This window comes from Sciurus vulgaris, assembly GCF_902686455.1.
Source record: "Sciurus vulgaris genome assembly, chromosome: 11".
NCBI classification, from domain to species: Eukaryota; Metazoa; Chordata; class Mammalia; order Rodentia; family Sciuridae; genus Sciurus; species Sciurus vulgaris.
The window spans coordinates 115,655,518-115,681,324 of record NC_136472.1 but is presented as its reverse complement, the minus strand read 5'-3'; the positions used below and the strand labels follow the sequence as shown (position 1 = coordinate 115,681,324).

The window sequence follows — 25,807 nt, the reverse complement described above, 5'->3', positions numbered from 1 at the left end:
TGTGAGAAATGCCTTCTAAGGTGGGAGAGGACCAGAGGAGGCCAGGTTTGCAAGGGAGAAAGGAGGGAGCAAGGAGCAGCGGCAGAATACTGCTGAATGCTGAAACCCAGACTCTCATGTCCTGAGCCTTGTTACTCAGGTGGGCTATGGAGCGTCTAGGAACTTCTTGTCTTCCCTCAACATTAGTAACAGTAGGACAAACTCATGGGGTTGCAATGAGGACACAAAATAGTGTAGGTAAGCGACCCATCATATGGATTTCATCAGGGTGACAATCAGCATGGGTGACTGAAGTGGCAATGTACCAATAGCTGCCCAACTTCTGGAAGCAGTATGAAGGGTGACTGTCATGATACCACAGAGAACTGGGTTCAAAACCTAGTTTTGCTCCTTATCAGCTTTGGGATCTCAGTTTTCTCACTTGGAAAAAACCCGCCATGAATATTACATGAAATAATGTGTGCTCAGCATAGTATTTTGCACATAGTAGGTACTCACTAAATCGAGCTACTGAGATTCTCATTCTCTCAATAGAGAAACTTACAAAAATGAAGATCTGCACACAAAAACGTGCACGAAACATTTATAGCTACATTACTCCCGAGTGCCAAAAGTGGAAATAACCTAAATGTCCATCAAGTGATGGATAAGAAAATATGGTTTTCTATGCACTAGAATATGATTCAACAACCAAAAGGGACAAAATACTGTCACATGCTATGACATGGATGACCCTAGAAACATTATCTTAAGTGAAAGAAGTCATACCTGAAAGACCACGTACTGGGTGGCTCTATTTTTATGAAATGTCTAGACTATGTGAATCCATAGAGACAGAAAGTAGTTACTGGTTGCCTAGGATTAGGAGACTTGTGGGAAAAGGAAGAGTGACTGCTACTGTATGGAATATTTCTTTTGGGGTGATGAAAACGTTCTAAAATTGATTGTGGTGATAGTTGTGTATCCCCACGAATACAGTAAAAAAAAAAAAATTGAAGCATACACTTTACGTGGATGAATTATATAATATGTGATGTGTATCTTTAAAAAAGCCATTGTAGAAAAAAATAAATGTCCAATTTATCTTTCAGAGGTTGGACAGACTTCAAGCTGAACATCAAGCTGAACAGACTTCACCAACACACGGCCCCTGAATCTCTGTGACTGTGGTGGACAGAGTAACCCAGGCCATGCTGTCTTTTCTGTATCCTGCTCCCAGGCTTACTCTCACCATTTTACAAATGAAAAAGGAAAATACAGAATATTCCAAAATCTTTTTCATGATTTGTGGATATATTTATATATATAAAACCCCACTGAATAATGAAAGTTAAATCTAATTTACTTAGGGTGGCCATACATGGGCCTCTGTAAATCGACTAGCAAAGTCCAAGCAAACCTAAGGTGATTAGCCCCGCTGCAGAAGTGACCAGAGGACTGTAAATGTGTGGCTGAAGAACTTGGACAAGGTAACCTCAGGGAGCAAGACCAGACGAGAAGGTTCCTCGGGATGCAGAAACTGAAACAATTATACTGCTGTACCAGGACAACTTTGGGACTAGACAGAGGAAATAGAGGAGTGCTCCTCAAATGGTGTTCCTTAGTGGACCCCTGGGGCACCCTGAAATAGACAGAAGCTTGTCTGGAGGGGCGTCTAGCCCCCGGCCAGCTTCAACCAGAACATCTCCACATCCACTGGGTATAGAACCCAAGGGTCCACATAAGATTTGATGTGGGAAAAATGTTTTGTGGTTAAAAATATAAAGAAAACAGAGCAGGAACAGAGACATCTGGGATGTCAGAAATGGGTAGTGTCACCAAGGATGAAGCATACGCTAGAGACCCCAGATCCATAACACATCACCTTCATATTATTCAGTGACAACCCTGGTGTAAGTGCTTGGGAGGTACAGTCTCTCAATGTCTGCAACAACTCTGCAAGATGGGTGTTAGTCTCCATGTGGACATGAGCAAGTGAGCCCTCATTCTTGAAGCTAGAGAGCAGGAGAGGAGAAGGTGAACTCAGGTTGGCCTGACTTCAGAACTTCCTCCTCATGAAGACCTGTTTTCCAGGGACATGAGTTGAGGGCAGGTGCACAGGCAGGACACATGAGACTTGTAGGCCCTGTGTAGGAAGTGTCACCAAGGCAAATCAACTGTAGGACACTAATAGTGACAGGTTGGAGCCTGGACCTCTGAAAATTTTCCCCAGGTAATTTCCCCCTACTTCCCTCACCCCATATGCATGAAGTTTTATATCAGAGGCAGCTATCCTTGCCTTTGGACCATGTGATCTCAATATTATCAACTTTTCCATCTACAACTGTAATGGTTTAAGATGTGAGGAGTCTCCCAAACGCTCTTATGTGAGGCAATGCATGAAGGTTTAGAGGCAAAATGATGGGGTTATGAGAACCTAACCTAACCAGTGCATTAGTCTCCTGATAGGGATTAACTGGTGATAACTGTAGGCAGGTAGAGTGTGGCTGGAGGAGGTGGGTGATTGGGGGCATACCTTTGGGGTTTATATTTTGTCTGTAGTAGGGGAGCTCTTTCTCTCTGCTTCCTGGTACCTTGTCCTAAGCTGCTTTCCTTTATCACACTCTTCCGCCATGATGTCCTTCCTCACCTAGGGCCCTAAGGAATGGAGTTGGCCATCTATGGACTGAGACCTCTGAAACCATGAGCCCCCAAATAAACTTTTTCTCCTTAAAATTATTCTCATCATGGACACTATAGCAAATAAAGCTGATTAAAACAACAACCTACTAGTTATTTAACAAATCACTTGTAATAATTTCTCAGAAAAATGCCTGTTACGGATTGAATCTTAAATGTTCCCCGAAGGCCCATGTGTAGACGGTTTGGTCTCTGGTCTATTGAGCTATTGGGAGGTGGGGCCTAGTGTAAGAAAGGTCACTTGGGTATGTCCTTGAAAGGGATATTAGGACCCTGACCCCTTCCCCTCTTTCCATTTCTCTCTCCCCCCTTCTTGCTTCCTGACCACCCTGAGGGGAGTAGCTTTCCTCCACCACACGCTCCCATCATGATTTTCTGCCTCGCCACACCCCACAGTGATAGGACCAAGTGACTATGGTCTGAAACCATGTGCCAAAATAAATCGTTCCTCCTTTAAGTTGATTTATCTCAGGTATTTTGTCACAGTGGCGGAAAGTTAGCAATGTCCACATACTCTGAATCTGGGAACTCAGGAACATTTTGACCTGGATATTGGTGTTACAGAGTCATGCTGGACTTGTCCCTGTCCCACAGCTACATAAAGGGCACAATTAAAGCTGAACTGAAGGAGGTAGCACACATTAAAGGGTCTGTGTCAGAACTGATTGGTTCCATCTGTTCTCTTCTTGCAAAGGATACACTCAAGATGTGTGCTACTGATTCCATTGCCTCTGCTCCTCCCACGTACATGTTGCAGCCCTAACTCTCAAAGTAACTGTGCTTGGAAATAAGGTTTTTAGGAGGTAATTGAGGTTAAATGAAGTCATAGGGGTGGGACCCTCATCTCATAGGATTAGTGCTCCTCTCAGAAGATAGCAGACAGGCTCATTCTCTCCACCATGTGAAGATACCGTGAGAAAACAGCCATCCTCTGTCAGGAAGAGAGAGTCTTACTAGGGAATGCAAGGAACCAGAAGCTTGATCTTGGACTTCCCCACCTCCAGAACAGTGAGCAATGAAATTTTTACTGTTGACGCCACTTGGTCTGTGGGACCCTCTTGTGGCAGCCTGAGCTGATGAAGGCAATGTGTTAGTATGACCCAGAGAAGCAGGACTGCCACCAGCGTGCAAATGAACAAGCAGCTCACGCCATCACTGAGCACACACTGAGACAGAGATGGCGGCGGGGGGGGGGGGGGTGATGTGGATTGTGGGACTCATATTAAAGGGGATCATGAGGTCTGCTCCGCACCCCTTTCTCGTTCCCCACCCACAAGGTTGGTTTAGCAGGGACCCTGTACTCCCAGGTGTTTGGCAAGTGCTTGCCCACACACCAGGTCCCACACCCTATCCTCCTGCCCTCTACTCATACTGTTCTGGGCACCAGTTTTCATTAAGGTTTTAGTTTTAGGCAGTGATTAATTTCTGGCTGGGAAAAACCTCAAATGGGAACCTGACTGGCATCAAACATATTGGGAGCAGGATAATTAGGGTGACAATAGAAACCAGATTCTGGGGCTGTGGACACCAAAGACAAGGTAGAGGCCCAGGCTCTCTTGGGATATCCAAGAAACATGTCCCCACCAGGCGGTTACCAAATAGCACACTTGTTCTTCAGCAGTCCCAGGAGAGGGACCAGATGGATGAAGGAGAGCCGTGTGCTCGAGACTTAATGTGCAGCGGATGCTACTGGCCTGTGCGGTGTCCCACAGGCCTGGCTGCCCAGCTAGTCCAGGATGTTCAGAGTTTCCAGCTGCTGCCAAATGAGGAGTCGTATGAGCCAGCACATCCTCCAGCCCTGGGGACTGCTTGCACGTAAGTCAACCGGCCGTCACAGTGAGGCTTGGAGGCCTGAGCTGCAGGGAGACCCAGCTGAGATGGTGACACACGTGCAGGGACCCCCTTTCCAGCCATGGGGATGCAGTGCACAACGATTCCTCCAACCCAGGTGGACTCAGCAAGCCTTCCTCATGCTTAGGAGCCAGGGGTTCTTCACCTTCACACGGAGCCATTCTTCCCACAGCCCCACACGCTGTACTGTCTGCCCAGTTCTCTGTGAGGCCTGAGCCTCATGTCAAGGAAAGGGTGGTCTGCTGGCTACGCCCGTCCCCACCCCATGCTCCCCTGCTGCTCTAGCTCCATGGCTGTGCCAGCTCTGGAGAGGGCCTGGCTTTGCCTACTGCAACACTCTCTAACTCAGCCCAGAGTGTGGCCATGACCGCCCAGCAAAGGGGTGTCTGCCACTGACCTGCTCAAAGGCCTCTGGGTCTCCTTATTATGATCTCCAGCATCCAGAACTGCCCCAGGCCCTGCACAGACTGGCTTTCATTCATTTTTGGGACTACAGCATCCCCTTCCACCGCCACAGTGACAGAGCCCCCCAGAATGGACCTAGACTGGCCTGCCCTCCATCTCCATACCTTTGCTGATGCTGCCCCTGTCCCTTATGCCTCCTTTCCCCGGTAGGCCCCTTCTCCCCTCAGACTCGCCTTTTCTGGAAGCCCTCCCCAGCTCCCTCGCCCCATGTTCTCCTTTTCTTTGGATTTCCTGAGAGTCCCCACCACCTCCACACTGCCATGGAGGCTTACCTTTCCTCCTGTACCTGTGAGAGTCCTCAGCTGCTAGTAGTTTGAAAGCACAGAGTGATCCCCCCTTCCAGTCTTCCCAGATGCCCCATCCCAGATGGACTCCCCATCCTTGGAACTCCCTGTCCTATGCCTTTATCCTGGTGTCTTTGTGTCTTCCTTTCCGTTCTCCTCCAGACAGTTGGCTCCCAGGAAGTGAGGGCCACACCTGGGTAACTGCAGTTCTGGACACACAGTGGCTCTTGCTGAATGACTGCTGAGTGGATGGACAGTTTGAGGTCACCTGCATCCTCATGCCCTACAGCAGGTGTCTGGTGCAGCACCTGGTGGTTCTGTGGGCTCTAGATGTGAGGGCCGAGGGTGGCCTCTACACATGGGCCCACGGGGAAAGGACGTGGGGATGCCTCTGTGGCCCTGTTGTCCTCCTGCTCTCTCTTCACCCGTGCCAACTGGAATGGGGCTTGCCATCCCTCCACGAAGTCTCAACAGCCCGGGAGTGACCCCTCGGGTGGGGAAGTCAGCCTCCTTACCCCCCGGGCTTCTCCAGAGGCCCACTGTGAAGAGGCACTTGGAAAACTCTCGCCTCTTCAAGGGGAGGAATCAAGAGGTTTTACTGGAGAGTTCTCCATAGGCAGTAGCCAGAAAGCTGCCTATGGCTGTTGGGCTCAGCCTGTTACAGCCCTGCACTAACAAGAAAAAGAGATGACTTGAGCCCCGGGGAGCCAGTTAGCTGTGCTCCGCAGCTGACCCCTGGCTGCTCCCTCTCCAACTCCTGGTCCTCAGAAGCGGTCCCAGCCCTGTCACTCATCTGGCGCCAGCCTTTTCTGTCACCTCTGTCCTCCAGTGTCCTCCCTTCACCCCGTTGTTTCTGGTCATCCCTGCTGCTAGGGACATCACCGGCTCACACCTGCATCCTCACCTGGGGTCCTGTGCTGGACTGTCACTGGCCCCAGCGGCTCCCTCTTTGTCTTTGCTGGCCGTGTTCTCTGCATCCACTGGCTGGGGCTACCATAACGATGTGCTCCCCACTGGGCTTCCACCACAGAAACTTATTTTCTCACGATTAAGTCTGAGACCTGTGTTTGGCCGAGCTGGTTTCTTCTGAGGCCCCCTCCTCAGCTGGTAGATGGCCGTCTTTGCCCTGTCCTCTCACACTTTTCCTTCTGTGTGTGTCTGTGTCCTGGTTTCTCATGAGGACACCAGTCATGTTGGATGAGGGCCCAACCTAAGGACCCTGCTTTAAATGTCTCTATGAAGACACCACCTCCAAGTAGAGTCACCTTCAATGGACTGGGGTTTAGGAATTCCACATAAGATTTGGGGTGGGGGGGCCACAATTCAACCTATAACATGAACTGCCACCTCCAGCCATTGTCCAGCTCCCTCCCCTCAATCTCGGCCTTCATACTGGTTAAACTGAGGCCACTCTGAGGCCACCGCCTGAATCCCTGGCCCTCAAACCTTCCTGCCAGGCTCAGAGAGCAAGGGCTCCTCTTGAGGTGAGCCCCCCAAGGCCTCCCCTCCTCTGCCTGGGGTCTGCACACTTCACGGCACCTTCCTTCCCTCCTCTGTCTTCAGGCTCTCCCAGACAAGTGTGTTCCCCTGTGCCCGGACATGGCTAAAGCCCGCCCCTGACCACGTCAGCCCCAGGGGCCCTCTGCTTCCTGCTTCCTTCCACCTCCAACTGCAGCGAGGCTGGTCAAATGGCTCCTGCAGGTCTGCTGACTTCACCTCACCTCAGATTCTCCTCGGCCCACTCTACCCTGCCCTGGGTCCCTGCCACCTCAGGCAAACTGCACACAGTCAACCTTAATGACCATTTGGGCAAAATCAGTGGACACTTTGGATTTTTTGTGTGATGCCCCCACTGGCTGCCATCACTGTGTACTTCCAGGTGCTGTTCTAAGAGCATCAAATACAGCATCTCATTCAATCTCACACAACCCTACGATTTGTTCTTGCCATTCACATGAGACATGTGAGGAAGGGCAGGCTACACAACTTTTCCAAGAGGGTTCTCAATGGCAGTCAGGGTCCAGAGCCTGGGAGCCGCTTCATTAGCACCTGAGAGTCCTGAGCGGCCTTGCCTGAGGCCCCCAGGTTCCTTGGCTTCCATGAAGCCCCTCTCCCAGGGTCCTCCTCAGTCTCTGAACATTCTTGCAGATACGCTCTTCTCCTGCCCATCCTCTAACTAGTGATGAATTTCCAGGGTCTCTGGAAAGAGCCCGCCTCCCATCTTGTTTTCAGGAGCTTCCTAAGTGATCTCTCTCCTTTGTGCCCGCCTCCATGGGGATGCTTTCTGCATATCCAACAACCTGGTGAGGTCTCCAGGTAAATGTCTGAGGAGCATCTCAAACCTATCAAGCCCCAAAGCAACCCCCTTCCTCCTGTTCTACCTGCCATGTTCCCGATCTCAGTTAATGGCAGTAGCAGCTACCCAGACACGGGGCCCTCCCAGCTCCTCCCTGCCCCCATACCCAGTCCCCGCTTGCTTCTGGTTGTACCTTCACAACATTTCTTGAATCAGTCCTCTTCTCTCCAGTCCTGACCCCACTGTCCTGTCAACTACTGACCTGCAACCTCTTACTCTTACCTGGTTTCCTGTCTCCAGTCTGCCATCATCGCTACACCAGTACTTTTGGTCACGTGGCTGGTAGCAGACAAGACCCCGGTCTCTGTCTCCTTACATTCTTCTTCCCCTCTCATCCCTTTCCAGCTGTAGGAAAGTAGGGGGCCCAAAGCACCCCCTAGACATACACACACACAAACATACTACACACACCCACAGTACACACACCCTACTCCCTCTCCTCCTCTACTTGCTCACCTTTGCTCAGTGACCACATTCACTCAGGATGAACCCTCTGCTCAGACATCTCCTCCAGGAAGCCTTCCCTGAACACAAAGGCTGAGCAAGCACCACAGCTGTGTATTTCCAAGGAAAACCCTCACACTGCATTGACTCATCAGTTTAGGGCTCAACCTTCACTCCTTCATTCTCTCTATCCCAGAGCCTGGTACCTCATCCGGTAACAGCACACGCTTTATAGATATTTCAGCCAGACTTGCCTTGGCTTTTGAGGGATTCTATACCAACTTCTATTCCCTCCTTTAAAATTACTATCCTGGCCTATACATAGATGGAAAATTTATTTTGAAAAAGTTGCAGTGAAAAAAAAAAAGATCTTTTCACCATGTTGTGCTTGAACAACTGGATATCCATATGCTAAGGGGGAAAAAAAGAGTACTTTAAACCCTATCTTACACCATATGCAAAAATGAACACAAAGTGGACTACAGACATAAAAGTAAAACACAACACTATCAAACTTCTAGAAGAAAATAGTCATCGCCTTAAGTTAAACAAAGATTTCTTAGGTCTGACACCCAAAACAACCTATGAGTAAAAAAACAACAACAACAAAAAAAAAACTGGTAAACTGAGCTTCATCAAAATTAGAAATGTTGTTCTTCAAAAGACACTATTACCAGAATGACAGACAAGCTGCAGATTGGGAGAAAATACTATATTCAAAATATATTCAATCAAGGACTTGTATCTGGAATACATAAAGAACTTTAAAGACTCAATAATAAGAGAGCAACCCAATTTTTAAAATGAGCAAAACATTTGAATAGACACTTTAACAAAGAAGCAATATGGGTGGGAAGCCAAGGAGCATGTGGGGAATATGCTCAACCTCATTAGTCACTCGGGAAACGCATATTAAAATTGTAATGAGATATCACTACAAACCTATTAGAATGGCTGAGACTGGAAAGCTCGACTGACCATACCAAGAGCTGGAGGGAATACAGAACTGGGGCTCTCAGACGTCCAGTCCTTCCCTAGCTCTGCTCCCTCTGCTCTATCAGCCGGTGAGTGCTCCCCAAGCCCCGCCCCCGGACTGAGTCCCCAGCCCGCTGCCTTTGAAGGTGTGCGCTCTCTCTCTCTCTCCCTCTCTCTCTCTTCTCTCTCTCTCTCTCTCTCTCTCTCTTTCTCTCTCTCTGACAACTCATTATCAACTGTCAACTGCATGCAAACATGCCAAAATCCCCACCTCTAGACCCAGTTCTCTATCCCCACACTACTCCGTCTGCTACTAGGAAATGTCCTGTTGGTTCCTTCCAGATTTTTGTCTCAAATATAAACCATTATTTTTTCATAGAAACGGGGCTCTTTGTGACTTCTCGGCTCAAAGGGTAGCATAGCTGCCCACGTGCAGGTCCCAGGCAGCGCTGTCTTGCGCTCTCCCCATCCCTTCAACCACTCCATCTGCTGGGTCGCTGCAGACTGCCAAGGGATCTGATCCGCTTCTGCCATTGCCACTGTGTTCTCGCTGCTGCTGCCCTTCCTTCCCCCTGCATTCCTCTGACCTGCCCCTACCTCGGTGGCTCTCACACCAGGACAGCGCCTCTCCACTGCAGATCTGCCCTCCTGGCCACCAGGTCCTCCCCGGTCTGCCCCAACATGCTTTTCCAGGCTCATTCTATTCAATTCTATGACCACTGGCTGAACATGGAATGGAGCATGTCACTTTATCCTGCACCTTTTGGTCCGGGTGGTCTCTTCCTCCTGGAAAGTTCTCGGCTCTTCTGTACCCACATCCAATCCCACCTAATAACACCCCATGTTCATGCCCCACTTACACCCTAACCCCAGGCAAGCACTGAACTGCCCTGGCCCTGAGGGTCTCCCCCTTCTCAAATCCTCCAAAGCATTTATCATCTGTACTGTCCATTTAGTACTTAGTCCTGAAATTTACAACTGACAAGGGAAATGTTTTCACTCAATTGCTCCTCTGTTTATTAATTCACCCAATACCTATTAACCAAGTACCTTAATCAAGGAACTAGGTATACAGAGAAAGATAGTAAGTGTCTCTGCTTTCAAAGTGTCCAGGACAGAACATGGCCCTATAAACAAATAGCAACAACCCAATATGGTAAGTGATGTGAAAAATCCTATTTTGCTTCATCCATGAACCAGGTGTTCATGAGCTGGGAAATCACAGGCAAAGAAGACCCCAGTCTTCTTCCTTGGTTCCCAAGGACATCCTGGGGGCAGGGGAGGGACCAGACCTTTGGTGTACAATGAAGCAAGTGGTTCCATAGACAGAATCACAAAATTCTAAGGAAGCACCAATAAAGGAAAACAGGGTGGTGGGGGAAGCTTTTGGGAAGGCCTCAGCAGGTATCCAGCACCTGCAGGTCAGGTGCCTACCACCTACTAGGCTTTGCAGAAGAGGCAGCCATGACGGAAACCAGTGAGTTGCCCAGGAAGGCAGGAAAGCAAAGTGTGTTCCTGAGGCATGAGGAAGCCTGGTGTGACTGCTCTGCTGGTGTCCAGCAGGAGAAGCAGAAGGAGCGTGAAGGACCTAGTGCAACTATCTAGGGATTGGGGGGTGACACCCTGAAGGTGATAAGGAAGAACTGGGGGTCTTTCAAAAGGCCATGACACAAGGCTTACATTTCAGACCTGTTGCTCTTATAGATGTACTGGACACAGAGTAGAAATGCAAGCCAGGAAAATTGGACTGGGCAATATTTTAAGAGAAGCGAGGCAGAGAGTGTGGCCAAGGTGGGTCAGAATCAATGAACCTGCAGAAGGTAGGTTCAGATGACATGGGCTCCTAGGATAAAGAATGTGGGGTGACAGAGATGAGGCTGCTCTTTTCTGTTCTTGAAGAAGGATGAAGATGATAATTTTGGTGTAGTATTTGTTAAGTGTCTAGTAAAAAAGTTACTGGTCTGGCTCTCTGGAAACGATCCAGGCTAGGCCCAGATCTGGGAATCCAAGAGTGAGGATTTGACGATTTGAATCCAGCACTGGGTGGCCAGTAAGTGGAGAGGCAGAAGACATCTAAGACCCTGGAGACTTGATGCTTGGAGAGAATGTGGGAAGAGATGGAGAAGCAACGATGAGGCCAGAGGATCTAAGGAAGACAGAAGTCAAATAAAACAAGGACTGGGGACTGTGCATGAGATTTGGCAATTAGGAATTCCTGGGGGACATTAGCAAAGTCTTTCCAGCAGAGAATTGGGGATGGCACTTAGATGGCAGCAGGTGGGAAAGTGAGGGAGAAGAGAATGAAGGGTCAGGTAGCATGACTTGGAAGTATGTGATTAACACGACAATGAACAACCTCACTGTACATTTCCCTTTGTCTAATCCAATGAACTTCTATTCTCCCCACCCCCTTATTGTGGGCTAGCATCTGCTCATCAGAGAGAACATTTGATCTTTGGTTTTCTGGGATTGGCTTATTTCACTTAGCACGATATTCTTCACTTCCATCCTTTTACTGCCAAATGCCACAATTTCACTCTTCTTTATGGCTGAATAATATTCCATTGTGTATATAAACATTTTCTTTATCCATTCATCTATTGAAGGATTGGTTCCATAGCTTACCTATTGTGAATTGAGCTGCTGTAAACATTAATGTGGCTGCATCACCATAATATGCTAGTTTTAAATTGAAAGGGGGCATTTTCTCAAAGCAAGTACAGCAAAAGGACAGAGACAGAGTTCTAGGTACATGTTCACCAGTTTGACAGAAGGGACTGATCCTCCTCCAAGATGGCATGGCACCAGGAAAGGAGGCGTGGCAAAGACTGCTTGCCACCCTCCAGTACTGTGTCCTTTTCTCCTGTTAATAATGCAACGCTCCAAGTTTTAACTGGATACATGGCTGCCCTACTACATGCACCAGCCTCCCCTGAACTCAGAGCAGCCATGGGCTGAATCTGGGTTAGTAGATGTGAGTGGAAGTGGCCCAGATATCCAGGTAATCTCTATGCTCTGGACTCTCCTTCACTTTTCTGCTAGCTGGAAGCAGTGACAACAGGAACGTATGGAACCCACAAGTGGATGATGGCAACCCCCCTCATCCTGCCCCATCCTTGGGCTACCATTACTCCAGACTCACATGTAGGAGAAATTCCCTTCTATCTTGGAGCTACTGAATTTTTAGTTCTTTTCATTACTGTGGCTCAGCCTATATTCCAACTCAGTGCTGTCTCACAGCAATATAGTACAAGCCACATGGGTCTTTTGAAATGTTCTAGTGGCCATGTTGTAAAAGGTCAAAAGAAACAGGTGAGATTATTAAATTAAACCAAATGTTCCAAATCACATTATGTCAACGGCTAATCAATACAAACATCACGGAGCTATTATATCATCTTGTTTTCATACTAAAACGTCAAGCTCTAGTGTGTACTTTATATTTACAGCACATCTCCAATCAGACTAGCTCCACTTCAAGAGCTCAACAGATCTGAGTTGCTGAATTGGACAGAGCAGGTCTAAAAAGCATGAGAGAGACTACAGCAAATCAGTATCGGTAGAAGGGGAATTGAGACAGACTGAGCTGGCATCCTTCTGTTTTCTTTGGGGTGAGGCGAGGTCTTCATCTTCTGCAGGTAAGAGTGGCAATGACAGGGTAGGTGGCTTCAGGCGCACAGCTTAGAATAGCTGCTCTGATACACAAATGCATCTCCATTAGGGCCCAGTTGAGTGGAGACACATGGGTGTGTCTCAGGGCACAGACAAGAGCAGGGGATGCAGATGTCAAAACTCCCAAGAGTAGGTCATCAGACGGGTGTGTGGACAGGAGACATGGGAGCTGAAGGTGCTAACAGGAGCATGATGGGACAAGACTGGACAAGGAAGGGAGTGGAGCCCAGGAAAGCTGTCCAGAAACGAGTGTGGTGGCACATCTGGAATATGTGGACCTGAGGACATCCAGAAGAGCAGGACACACAGGAACAAGGTGCTCAAAGTTAGATGGATGGGAGGCTGTTTCCAGACCATGGGATCCAGAAATGTAAAGCTGAGAAGCAGGGGATCAAGGCTGTCATGATCCAGTGTGACTGTGATGGTGGCCAGGAGTGGGAGAAAGGCCTGCAGAAGGGAGGTGGCCAAGAGGAACTGGAGGGATGGGTATGTGGCTCTGAGCACCACCAGGCCATAGCAAGGCAGGCTGCAAGGAAGGCGGGGAGCCCAGAGTCCCATCCCTACGTGAAAGTGGCAGGCACAAGGTGAGTGGGGACTTGGAAGGGAAACAACAGGGGGAAAGCATTGGTAGGTTGCACCAGGGAGCTAGGGCAGCACTGTGTTCACCCTGTAGAGCAAGCAGTTACCTCTAGAGATGCACCTGCCAGCGCTGGGTTCTGGCCAGCAGAGAGGACCGTGTGTGATGGGTGTGACACCCCAGCTGAATGGGAGGTCTGTGTGCCTACTGCAGGACCCAGAGGGTGGCCAGGACAGCTCAGGGAAGCAGCCGAGCCTGCACGTGGGCCGTACGCCTGGACCGATGCTGCCCCAGGTGTTGCGAGCACAGCTTGCTTGCCCCCACAGACTGCCACCCAAACTGGGAACACCCCGAGCAGGGACACCAGGTCTCCTTGTGTCATTGTCACCAGCACGACTTAGCTCAGACCCAGACACCTGTTAGGCACATGCACCTTCCAAGATATTTAAGAGATTGAACCTGCTATGAGTTCGTGGTTAGACTTTGACATCATGGTTCCCCTTAATCTTTCACACTCCTACAGTTAAATAAAGGACATAAGCCCTGGGAAAAAATATTAATAAAGTCCCTAGTATAATCATCTATTTTATCTACATTTAGTGCCTTAAAATCTGGCCAATTTGTAGGATCACTGTATATCTGACTGATATTCCCAGTTAGCCTCCTTAAACTGGTCCTTTCTTTCCCTGACTTTTGTCTACTCCCTCCCAGATTTCTTTCAGGGATGTCTGTCCCCATATGTTTTCTCTTTCAGCCACCATCACAGAGGGAACTTCTGCCATGTCTGGGGCAGCTCCAGCGGGCAGCTCTGACTGGCCCAGATGCATGACTGTGGCAGAGTGGCGCCCGGCATATCCACACTCACGGCTCACTGCCCACAGAGCCAGGCCGGGGAAGAAACAGTGAGCTGGAGCTGCCCATTTGTCTTGTCTAATGGCTGCTGGTGACAGCCTTCTGGCTGAGTTGTGGGACAGAGTGGGAATGAAGGCAGAAGGAACATGGAGCAATGGAGATGGCTGGGAGTTTTAATGGGTTTGCATGTACAAGGATGCCAGGCAAGATCTGCCTTTTAACTCCAGAGGAGACTGAGCCCAGGTCAGCCTTGTTGCCTGGGGCAGTTCAATCTGGTGAGCATTTATTGAGCACTATCTTACACCAGGCACCAGTGGGGGTAAATGCAATTGAGAACACACAACATGAAGACAAGAAGCAGTTCTGGCACCTGCTCACAAAAGACTCATGGGCTCTTTGGGGAGATGGCTATGGGGTGGGGAGTAAGGGTAGAGATCACAAGCTAGGTGCTAGGCAGACTCTAAAAGTGCCCCCAGCTGGGCAGCTGGCAAGTGCCAGCCCAAGAATTCACTTACCTCTGGGCCAACAGCACTTCACATTGTGTTGTGACCCATCCATCAATCTGTCAAGTTCATTACCATTACATCCCTGATCCCAGGGAGGGAGACCCTAAGTCATGCATTTTACCCAAAGCTTTGGATAAATGAGTGTCATGCCCAACAGAATTTACAATACAGGACCCTGTCACCTCCAATCAGAAATGGCAATGACAATGGAAACTAGAGGGTTGACGCATTTGGTTGATACTAAGCTCCATTCCACCCCAGGGAAAAGGGCGAGCAAGAGAAAATGACAGATTAGAACTGCTTTGACTTCTTTGCAAGAAGATGGCTAGAAAAATCTGAAGAGCCATTACTTTGATTGTTTCCATCTTGGAGTTATCTGTCTCTTTTCCCAAGAGATCGAACCACAAGTAATGGATCTTTTTATTCATTGTCATCATCCCCTTAGGAAGGAGCCAGAACAGGGCAGGAACTATTTATCCAGGAGGACACTGGGCTTCAGAGTCTAAGCGAGGTACCCCCAGTGGGATGGGAATAGAATATTCATGTGTTCATTCATTTGAAAAAGATTCAGATAATCTGTCACACTTTCTCTTTTGCCCTTTTCCTAAGGTAGAAAGGAAGAGATTCCGATCAACACAATGTGTCAAACGTCGAGCTCACACTGTAATTATGATTTCTGATTGGGGATGACAGTCACTGTTCTACATGTCCAGGAGGCAGGCCTCGAGGAGCGGTGTCTGGAATGTCAGTCGGAACCTTGTCTCCTCGGCCCCTCCCCCGATGGGGACTCCACACCACCTTCCTAGCAGCCTGCAGAAGTCTGGAGCTTCCTTTGTGGCACTTAAAATCAAACCCCTCTCAGGTCCATCCTCTGTCAAATTCCCATGACATACATGGTATGTTTTTCCTTGAAACTAACTTGTTTCTTTAGCAGGTGTCCACAGGCTGTCCCTGAGAAGCACTTCTGTGGAAGGATAATGAGGAGGGGTTGGGAGGTCAACTCCAAGAGCCTTTCTTCAAGCTAGAGCTCAGGAGATGAGCCCAACATGAGGAGGGGGGCAGGCTAAGAGGGCACTGACCGAGGCTCTGCACCAGAACTCAGCAGATCGGGCTCTGTCTTCCTTTCTGGGTAGTGTTACGCTGACTGGCTGAGTTTCTTCAGGAGCTCTGGCTGAGAGGGCTGCTAAACTGGCAGTTGTCATACTATTCCAAATGCATAGAGGGATGAGGGAAAAGAAAGATCACTAACTGCAGGGGATAAAAAGCAGCCCCGTTCAGATGCCATATGCCATAGAAGTAAAAAGCTAGTAAATTTAATTTAGTATGGATCACACAATTACCCACTTTAAAAATTAAGGACCGAGACCATAAACCCACTAAACTTCAAATCTTCATAATGGGCAGTTAAGTGACAGAGACAGAGAAAAGGTGCAGAGGGGAAGGAAAACAAGGGAAAAGACCAGAAAGAAGGGGGAGGGGGAAGGGAAGCAGAGAAAAAGAGGAGAAAGGGAAGTAGGGGGAGGGAACACATACGACAGGGCTAGCAAGAGTGAACTTGAGACGGCACCAAGAAAGAGACAGGGAAGGACAGAGAAAGAGAGGCTGGTTCCTTGCACGTCCTCAGAGTAGCTTCCCATTCTGGGGGTCTTCTGATTCTGCAGCCAGAGGGACTTGAAGTCACCACTGTAGCACAGACCAGGACAAAAGCTTTCTCTTCTAACTAGAAAACATTCACTTAGATTTTTTTCCTCCCTCTATTCCCATGACCACCTTAGTTGAGGGTTTCAAAACTTCAGCACTACTGATATTTGGGGCCAGATAATTCTGTATTGTAGGAGGCTGTTCTGAACACCCAAAAAAGTTCAGTAGCATCCCTGGCTTCTAACCACTAGATGCCAGCAGCATCCTCCTGGGCTGTGACAATTAAAAATGTCTCTAGGTAGATATGCTCACCTGGTGGGGGTGGGGGACAGCAACTGCCCCTGGTTGAGAACCACTAGTTTAGACCACAGTCACTTCCTAATTGCATTCCTGCCCTGGCAGTCTCCCCTCCACCCCCTCCACACACATGTGGGGTCACCCCATAAGGCCCCCTGAGGTCCTGTAAACTACCTCTTTGATGGCGTCTGTTCACTATTTAGAATCACTTCTAAGCATCCCAGTGTCCACCCAAGAGTGCTAGTGTCCTACTGTGTGCTGAGCTTCTTCCAAGCACTGGAAACAGAGCAGTGAAAAGGACAGAGACCCAGTTCAAGGATCCGGTGATCTTATTAAGAGAGGTACCCAAGCCAGGCACAGCAGGCTGTAATCCCAGTGGCTCAAGAGACTGAGGCAGGAGGATCATGAATTTAATGCCAGACTCAGGAAGAGCAAGGCACTCAGCAACTCAGACCTTGTCTCTAAATAAAATATAAAACAGGGCTGGGGGTGTGGCTCAGTGGTCGAGTGTCCCTGAGTTCAATTCCCAGTACCAAAAAAAAAAAAAAAGGGAGGCACCCAAGAGACATGTGAAATAGATACAGGATGGTTCCAGATGGCAGGAAAATCGGGCAGACTGAGCAGATGCTGGAGGGTGCTGAAGGAAGGTCTGTCTTCACCAAGGCACCACCCAGGCAGAGACCTGAACAATGAGGAGTCAGCCATGAGGGAAGAGCAAGCTAAGAAAGAGCTTGCAGGCGCTTGGTGTTCACTGATAGTGCAGTGACCGTGGGAAAGAAAGGGGGAGGAGCCACAGGTGGCCTGATGGCCTCCTGGGCATGGCGAGAAGCCTGATCCTATTCCAGATGCAGAGGGCAGTTGCTGGAGGTTATAAACACAACCCAAACTCCTTAGTCGGATTTTAGAACCCACAACCCAGCCCTCGCCCACCCCAGATCAGACTGCTTGTACTCTCTACTAACTTGAGCGTGCATCAGAATCACCCGTGGGACTTGATAAAACACAGATTGCTGGGCCCACGCCCACAGCTCTGATTCAGGAAGGTCTGGAACAGTGCCCAAGAATGTTCATTTCTCACAAGTTCCCGGAGCTGCTGACACTGCTAATCCAGGGCCCACGCTGGGAGCATCACTCTCTGAACAAGCTTCCGAGCCGCGTCTTCAGTCATGCTATTTCCATCAACCACCACGCAAGCCCACTCCCTCCTCTGCAATGGCTGTGTTTTGAAATCCCAGTCACTTTTCAAGGTCTGGTTCAAAAGCAACTCTCGCATTCTTTCAGCGATCCTGCAGACACACGGACCACGCCCCCAGCCAAGCATCATTCGGACCACGCCCCCAGCCAAGCATCATCCGGGACACCTTTGGCAACAGGTCAACATCTCCTGACCTGGAGGGCATAGGCTTGCATGAGAGTCTCGGTTCCACTTCTAAACCATGACTTCTTTCAGGTGACCACCCAATCCTAACAAATCTGCTGAAGATCCCTCTTTCTCTTCTGTTTTGAATAAGGCAAACTATCATCAAATCAGTCACCTGTATAAATGATAATAATATATGTGTCCTCACCTCACACCTATTAGAATGGCTACTGCATACCAAACAAAACCAGAAACCAAAACAAATAAAAAATAGAAAATAAGAAGTCTTGGCAGGGAGATGGAGCCCTTGTACATTGATATCCGGAATCCAAAATGGCACAGCCATTGAAAAACAATAATGGTGTTTCCTCTAAACTTTAGAATGGAAATACATAAGAATTAAAAGCAGGGTCTCAATTTATATTTATCTACTCATGTTCATAAAAGCATCACTCACAAGGGTCAAAAGATGGAAGCAATCCAAGTGTATATCATCAGACGAATGGATAAAGTATTTACATATGATGAAACATCATTCAGCCTGACAAAGGAGGAAGATTCTGACACATGTTAAAACATGAATGAACCTTGGCAAAATTAGGCTAAATGAAATAAGCCAGTCTTAGAAAGACAAATTGGAGGCTGAACAAAGAGGACTGCAAGTTTGAGACCAGTCTCAACAATTTCATGAGACCCTGTCTCAAAATAAAAAAATTAAAAAGGCTGGGATGTAGGACAGTGGCAAATCACCTCTGGATTTTATCCCCAGTACTATTAAAAAAAAAAAAAAAAGACAAATACTGTATGGTGCCACATAGATTAGATACATAGGGTAGTCAAATTCCAGACAGAAAGGATAGCAGGTGCCAGGGCTAGGGGGTAAGAGCAATGGGGAGTTTTTCTTGAATGGGTATGGAGTTTCAGTTTTGCAAGGTAAGAAGAGTGCTAGAGGCGGATGGTGGTGTTGGTAGCACAACCTGAATGTATTTAACACAACTATGCACTTAAAAATGCTTACAATGGTAAGTATTTTTTTGTGTTTTCTACCACAATAACTCCATTTATGTATAATCTATCAAAACGTACAAATGCATTCTACTGTCATGTACAACTAATTAGAAGCAAAAAAATTTAAAAATTAAATAAAAAATTTTAAAATGCATGTCTTGCTGTATAGTTTACAAAGGACTTTTACACATCTCATTTCTATCTTCCTATAACTTCAAATGTAAAAGCAAAATACTCTCATTCCCATTTTATAGATGAATATACAGAAGCCTGGAAGGATTTACATCAACTCAAGGACACGCTATGGATGTGATGAGGGATTAAAACTAAAAATCAGATCTTTTGCTCTACTATCAGCTCTCTGTCCAGCAGATCATAACGTTCTGTGGACTAAATCACCTTTTATGTGCGAAGGAAGATGCTAGCTGGCCAGCTGCAAGAGAGGGAAGACAGCAAGGGAGGGACGAAGTGATTGATTTGAGGAAAATTCCTGTCTCAGGACAGAGGAAAGGAGGAAAACCAATGTTCTCTGCCCTATATGGTAGATATTTATCATCATTAGTAATTATTATTATCATTATTATTATTCTCATACAGATGATGGTTAAGAAAACAGAATCTGTAAACCATTTGAACAATTTCAACATTTTAAAAAAACCTAGATCTGTGTGGCATTTGAATCCAAAACCTGGCTAGTGGAAATGCAGCCACTGCCTGGCCCTGGAATGGTCTAGATGCCAACACGTGGTGTCCAGTCTTCATGCCCTGGGCTAGCAGTCAACTCATTACCTGACCAACTCACTCTCTTCCTCCACCACCACAAACAGGGTACCTGCAATTTAAAAGGGACACTTTTCTGGAATGTTCTTGCCTCTCCATAGACTCTCCCACCCGGCTGAACTCAGTTCCTGGGAACTGAGCAGCTCTCTGCTTGGGCTCTTCAGGATGACGAGAGACAGGGCCGTGCGCTCTCCTTCCTCCTGACTCACACAGACCTCTGTACCACCTGCTCCTAGAGTAGATGTCCCTCCTGTCTGTCCTAGGACTCCTACCTCCCTGGGCCTTCTCAGGAGACAGGGAAGAACCACATGAGAGCGTTCCCTCCTCTCTCAAAGCCCTTCCCCTCACTCATGAAGGAACACACGGTGCAGGTCCCGGAGCACCTCTTCCACCAAACCAACCCTCATTATCCCTGGCCTGACAGACGAAGGGCAAAGTGCTCCCCTGGTTGAGCTGGACAGGCCCCCCAGAGGGACAACTCTTCAGGGTTCCCATGGAGCCTTGAGAGAGAAGGGACCAGAGAAGGGGCCTGAGAATGGAACCCCATCTAACCCTCTGTGGGAAGTCACTCCTGGCTCATCCTCAAGTTCACAAAGGCACCTCACGCCACCTCCTCTGCATCAGCTCTTCCTCCTGACCCTGCCCGCTGGCTAGTGCTTCAGAGCTGCCTGAGCCAAACAAAGGCATCCACAGCCTGCCCTGTCTAAGGATGCGCAGGGAGTTGAGGGCCCATTGATTTAAAGCAGGGGCGCATCGACCCCTGTGCAATGAACTTGGCTGCAAATGTGACGCCAGCCCCTGATTCTCCATCAAAATCTGTCATTCAGTGGCCTTCATTTCTCAGCATCCACAACTGGTTAAATCCACCAAATGTTAACCCACTTCATGAATCTGATGGTAATGAGGTCGACTTTTGCTTTATTTATCATTAGAGCTGGCAGATCCAAAAGGTAATTTAGTATTTGAAAAGGCCGATGTTAAAACTTTATGTCAGGGGACGCATTGCCAAAAGCAGCCTAATAACTACATCATTAAATACAGACTGAAGTCTTTATTTAAATTCACTTTCATCTCACCCCTGTCTATAAAACACAGGGATATATACAGAGCGAGTCTGTAATCCTCAAAACAAGTTCGGCTGCTCTGGTCTCTCCTCATTGGCCATCCTGGTGCCTCTGGAAGTTCACTGGGTGTCCGATCCTGCCTCACTCAGATGCTCTTTGAATCCTGTACACCAAAAGGACCTCATTCGTCAGTCTCTACAATATGCCAATGCTGTGCTAAGCAGCGGGAGGCAGAACGGACAAAACTGATGTCTTCATGGTCCCTGTCCTTGAGGAGCTTACAGACTCCCATGGAAACAAAAGCAGCCACGGTCAGACACTACAGAAGACATTTCCATCAACAATGAGCTGCAATACCATGCAGATCCCGTGCACTAACAATGGAGCTGCAAGATTCCTATCACCACCAGATGCCACGGTGCACGCCTGTAATCCCAGGGGCTTGGGAGGCCAAGGTAGGAGGATCATGAGTTCAAAGCCAGCCTCAGCAACTTAGGGAGACCCTTGGCAACTTAGTAAGACCCTGTCTCATATTAAAACATAAAAATGGGCTGGGGATGTGGCTCAGTTGTGGGTTCAATTCCCGGTTTAAAAAGAAACTTCCTATCATCTAGTAACTTCCTAGATCTCATGACAACCTGCAATTTAAAAGGGACACTGCAACATGTCACTCACGTGTTTTTTATGACACAGGGTAAACAAGCCCATGGCATTGCCAAGAGTATTCATGTATAGCAGGTGCAATTCTTTGTGGTGCACAATACTTACAGTAAGTACAAGGATAATCGATGACTACTAGTTGGTGTGCTTACTGTATTTTTATCATTATTCTAGAGTGTTCACCTTCTACTTATAAAGAACATGTTTACTGTAAAATAGTACATGCCAAGTTAGGCTGGCAGCAGCCTCATACACACATCTTGTGTTTACTGCATCTCTTAATTGTAGCATTTTCTCTTGTAGTTGATTTGATCTTATGTTAATAAAGTTGATTTAATCTTTTGTTAGTATAGCATGTGTTGTTTTGTTCATCTTAGCCCTAGGAACAAAAGGCTAACCACACACACACACACACACACACACACACACACACACACACACCCTGGTGTGTGTGTACCATGCAGGTTTGTGTAAGTACATGCTATGATGTTAGCACAGTGTTTAACAGAGCACATCTCAGAATGCTTCCCCATCATTCAGAGATGCAAGACTGCAATCACAACGTCGCACTCGAAACACTGTCCCACTTAAAATCAGCATACTACAGAGATACAGCCACATCAATGTTCATTGCTGCTCAATTCACCATAGCCACATTGTGGAACCAACCTAGATGCCCTTCAATTAATGAATGGATAAAGAAACTGTGGCATATATATACAATGGAATATTACTCCGCCATAAAGAATGATAAAATTGTGGCATTTGCAGGCAAATGGATGAAATTGGAGAATATCATGCTAAGTGAGATAAGCCAATCTCAAAGAACTAAAGGACGAATGATCTCGCTGATAAGCGGATGAGGACATATAATGGGGGGGAGGGGTTAGCATTAGGGTTAGGGTTAGGTTTAGGATTAGGGTTCAGGAGAGTGGTAAGAATGGAGGAAGGAAGGACTGTATAGAGGGAAAAGAGGGGTGGGAGGGGTGGGGGGAAGGGAAAAAAATAACAGAATGAATCAAACAACATTGCTTTATGTAAATTTATGATTACACAAATGGTATGCCTTGACTCCATGTGCAAACAGAGAAACAACATGTATCCCATTTGTTTACAATAAAATAAAATAAAATAAAAAGAAAGAAACACTGTCCCAGCCGTCCTCTCAACTCAATGCCTCGCCTGCTGACCTTTCATGTCACCTCAGCAGCAAGTCCTTCCCTCAGTACGGTGCAGGGATGGCCCTAGAGGAGGGCCACTCACCTCCCCTGCTTCGCTTTTTGTTGGTCCACCACACTCGACATCCAGCACCCTCCACGTGTCCTGGCTCTCTGTTCTGCAGGCTCCTACTGTGTACATGGGCATGCAGGAGGCGCTCACACTTGCCCAGCGTGGACAGTCAGTGCTGTACAGGCATGGAGTGCTTCTGGGGCACTGGGAGAGAACCCTTCTTTCTGGAAAGCTTCCCAAGGGAGACTGCTAACCTGGGTTGTGACATAGAAATCTACTGACTGGAGAAGGAAAATCCAGGTCTAAGGACACAGAGGAATGAAAACAAATCACCCATGCAGCTGGGATTAGGGGAGACTAGAGAAAAGGCCAGAAAATGAGGCTGGAGGTATTGAGGGGAGGAAAGTGTGAAGAGCCCTGTGATCCATTTAAAGGAACTTGAATTTGATCTGAACTGGTTGAGAAATCTGTAGCTATATTTTAGGGACTGGAGGGCAGCTCTTCAGGTGAAGTTTCTAGTTCCCTAGGTGACTCCACCAGGGCAGCGACCATTCCCCAAGATGGCCGATGACCTCTGCCTGCCCCTGTTCACACCTGCTGAGCTCCCTCCCGCATGTGTGGGGTTGCATGTGGCAGAAGTGATGGAATGGTGCTTCTGAAACTGCTACTTCCCTATTAGACTCTCTCTTTCTTTTTCTCTCTCTTTTCTCTTGTTCTGGAGAAAGCAGTCTGCCTTGTCAAGAGCAGCCCTATGGAGAGTTTGCACCCTCCGGTGCTAAAACCTAGGGCCAACAGCCAGCAGGGAAGTGAGCTTGGAAAGAGATGCCCCACCCCAGTGGAGCCTTGAATTGACTGTAGTCCTAGCCAACTTGACCTCAGCCTTGTGAGAGACTCTGAGTCAGTGAAGCAGCTCAGGTCCCTGATCTCACAAACTACAGGAGATCATAAATGGTGGTTGTTTTAAGCTGCTAAGTTTGGGGGTAATTTGTTATGCAGCAACGCATCACTAATACAGCTTAATTCCTCTCCAAGAGCATGCAATGACCTCTTGCCTTTGGGACAGAAAGTAGAGTAGAATATAGGAACTATCCTTCCCATGAAGGCCTCTAGTCAGAGGTAAGGGACCTTTCCACTCCTTTGTTCCAAAGTCCAGCAGGTGGAAAGAATTCAGGGAACTCAGCTTCCCCACAAGCTAGGGCAGACACAGCTCTCCCTTCCCCAGCTCCAGGGACTTGCTGCTCCCCCACCCCGCAACACCTGGTGCTCATCCCCCCAGGGTCCCAGAGGTGCAGTGGAGATGGGAACACAGTCTGTTTTACTGCCTCCCCTCCACTTAATTCATGGACTAATCAGAGGACATTGCAACCACGTCTCTACAACAATAACAGAGAACAGATGTTCCAGGGCAGGTTTATCTCCTGTTGGCACAACACCTGGAGGCTGACCTTTCTCTGCCGTTTTTATTAAGTGTTATTAACACTCTTAAGAAGGCCTTGGGTAGCCAGGTCCTTAGTCAAACTGAGAGATACCTTCACAGGGAAGCCTTCAGAATATGCAAGATACAGCCTGCCAGGGAGGCTTAATGACAACCAGGTGGCAAAAATGGAATAATAAAAGTCCCTTGCAAATACCCAAAGAGGTAGCCCCATGTGGTGGGGAGATCATGGGTTTTAGAGTCAGGCACTCCTGAATTCCAGTTCAGCTCTACCATTTGGTTTTTGCCCTTGAGCAAGTTACTTCATTTGTCTGAACCAAGAGTTCTCAGCGGTGTCCTCATCAGGTGTAAATAAGAAACCACATCTAAAGCGCCCACCACAGGATCTGGAGTACGGCAGTTGCTTGGGGAAAGCCTTCCTGCTAGGATGATATGTGAAAGTCTCAACCAACGCACCACATCAGGTAGGCTGCAAAATCCTTTTTCCTTTGTTCTGGGCATGTAGTAAGCATCCCTACATAGGATAAAAACTGCCAAGTTTTATATTTCACAGAGCACGTCCATATTCCTGAACTTGTTAGATCCTAAGACAACCTCATGAGGTTTAAGGGCAGAGATGGTGAGCCCAAGTTCAACCAAGCACAGGAGAGAGGAGGGAGATATGGGACCTGAACCCAAGCTAACCCCAAGTCCTCTTGCCACAGGACCCCAGCTGGGTCTCTTGAGAACTTCCTCCTCCTTCCCTCAATCACACGCTTCGCCACTTGGAGGGATCTATTGAAGGGCTTGTGTGTGGCTTCACACGTGTGTGTGTCCAGATTCTTCAACTGATGACGGATTCTCCAAAGCTGGAGACCTGGACTTGTAAGCAGGCCAGGTAGAGAAGGAATACAGAGGCCAGGAGCATGTTCCTGGACATTTGATAAGGAGGGGCACATTACCAGGCTCCCCTTAAAAGCCAACCCAAATGAGCTAGAAGGGCTGAAAACAAATCGCTCCTCTGGGATGCTCAGGTTAAAGAAAGGGAGGGCAGGGAGGGTCTCCTGGTGGCTCCTCCTCCTGTCCTGCCCCATACACCTATCTGCACCCAAACTCATCTTTTCTCCTCTGCGACCTCAGTGGCAGAGGTTATCACTCAAGCCAGCACCAGCTAGGCCCTCGGCTTCATTTAGGTTTTTATTCATTCCTTCCCACACACCAACTCACCTACCCTCGACTGGGCCCCACAGGGTCCAGCAACCCTTGTCCATGGTCCTGACATTACTATCTCCTGACTCCTCACTCTTCACAGCCTCCTAGGTATCCCTGTTGTCTTCACTCCCAGCAGATTACCTTGCATCCCAGTTCACAGAGAGGATAAAGACTATCAGATCCCACTTCCTGAGGGTTGATTTTATGTGTCAATTTGGTTAGGCTGTAGCACTAGATGTTTGATCAAATACCAATCTAGATGTTGCTCTATGGTATTTTTTAGATGTGATTAACATTCAAATTAGTAGATTTGGAGTAAAGAAGAAGAATTTCCATAATGTGGGCGGGCATCATCAAATCAACTGAAGGCCTTACGGGGAGGAAAAGAGAGAGAGAGAGAGAGAGAGAGAGAAAGAGAGAGAGAGAAAGAGACTGAGGCCTCTGAGGGAGAAGGAATTCTGGCTCTGAACTATCTTTGAA

At 47.9% G+C, this 25,807-nt stretch overlaps 1 protein-coding gene across 10 annotated transcripts in view; it reads right to left on the bottom strand.

Annotated features, from left to right (window-relative positions):
* GRIK4 (glutamate ionotropic receptor kainate type subunit 4) overlaps positions 1-25,807 on the bottom strand; it is a 410,374-nt gene that overhangs the window by 167,758 nt on the left and 216,809 nt on the right. The window lies entirely within an intron of this gene.